The sequence below is a fragment of the Macrosteles quadrilineatus genome, unplaced genomic scaffold (genome assembly GCF_028750875.1).
Source record: "Macrosteles quadrilineatus isolate MER2022 unplaced genomic scaffold, UCM_ALF_1.0 Scaffold_2__2_contigs__length_208266976, whole genome shotgun sequence".
In the NCBI taxonomy this organism is placed as follows: domain Eukaryota; kingdom Metazoa; phylum Arthropoda; class Insecta; order Hemiptera; family Cicadellidae; genus Macrosteles; species Macrosteles quadrilineatus.
This window is the reverse complement of record NW_026542595.1, coordinates 30,943,463-30,945,331: the sequence shown is the minus strand read 5'-3', so window position 1 is coordinate 30,945,331 and position 1,869 is coordinate 30,943,463.

The window sequence follows — 1,869 nt, the reverse complement described above, 5'->3', positions numbered from 1 at the left end:
TAACATACAACTACCTTTTAATTTTTAAGTAGAGACTTTCAAGGGTTTTACAAAGTTGAATTAATCCTTTCTTTACTTGAGAAACAAAGTTCTGATTGTTTAGGTAAGCTCTTTCGGTTCATGATAATAAAAATCAAAGAAAAATGTTGTCAACATAAGTTACAAATAATTTCTAATCTAATTTGTAAATTTAAACTTACTTTTATTATTGTATTTCTAAAGAACCATTTTTGAAATCAATTAGATGTAAATTGTCATTTGAATGAAATACTTGTTGTTTTAATGTCATTCATTTAATGTCAAATTAAAAACGAACCGTGAAAACTGACTGTTAAGCACAAGTGTAACTATATAACGACACTATAAAGTTTTAAAATTTTCACTTAAGAAAATTAGTCAGGATATAAAACTAACTGTTATGCACGATTTTGACTATCTACGAACACCGGAGGGTTATACTTCCGCATTTATTTGAAAATTTAACGTAATTTATTACCTGATAATGGAAATGGTTCGAAGTAGATAGCAACATGTAAGAATTTGTCATTTTATACATATCCATTTATCTAACTAGGCGTACAATGCAGTTGTCTGCTTGCAATATTGAGCGGAGCTAGCAAATTAATCCATCCAATACTTTTCTAAAGTCAATGCTACATCTCTTTCTCGTAAATGAGACTTGCAGTATCCAATGTCAATGTTGTATTTGGTTCATATAAATGGAGTGCCTATTTGCAGTATCCAAACCAAAGTAAATTATAAGTCTGATTCCCCTCAATGGAATGTATACTCTACTACTAATGTATGTACTATCTAAACTCAATGGCATCATTGGTTCACATTAATGGAACTCCTATTTGTAGTGCCTATATCAAAGTACTAATTAACCCATAAGGCCCATGATAAATTTCTAACAGTTTAAATTATTGTAGGGATAAGCCCTATGGTCCGATTTGTACCATTTCAGATTTATACTTTCCCAAGCTTGGTTACTATAACTGTGCTACATTTTGTGCAGTTCTACAGCCATTCAGGAGGAGTATTTTTAAAACAAAAGTAGAGTGTACTATAAGAGATTCGCTTCGCTCCGCTGAATTATATTTCATACTACGGTACCATTATTTAGTAAATGTTATTTTGTTACTAAATATACATTTATAAATTCGTCGGATTCCACCTCCATCAATAAGATTCAAAAGAAATCAAAGCAAGTTAAAATGTGAAAATACATTTAATTACCCTTTTAATCTTTTTAGTTCATTTATATACGTGCTCACTTAGAATAGAATTCCGAGAAACATACGAATGTATAATAACTAATATTCTTTTTTTAACTCCATTACTCCTCACTAGTAAATTAATTAATTACGTAGAAACATTCAGCGTTAGAACTAACAGGGTGAGTCTACGTCATGATTTCTGCAACCATAAGTAACATGATGATGTATTGTGCCAGCCTACGAGACAGCTACATTTATGGAGGTGTATCTATTCAGCATGTTACGTCATCCACCCTTCAACATTTACATCTACTAACAATGCAAGTGTAATGCTTTATAGTCATTGCAATAAGCCATCTACAACAGATGGTGTATGCATTCATTTGAGACCAATTGTACTATTATTTTCTGGAACTTAACAAATGAAGTAAAACACGTAATTGTCTATATCAACTTATTAATTTCACACAATTGACATTGGTGTATAATAGATCATACCATTAAATTGTCATTACCATTAAAATCTATTGATTTGATTTGTCTACATATACTTAATGTTTTTGTAAAGCTAAATGTATACTCTATGCATTTTTCAATAACATATTCAAGCAGATTTTAGTTCAGCAAACATTAAACAAACCTTTGTAAA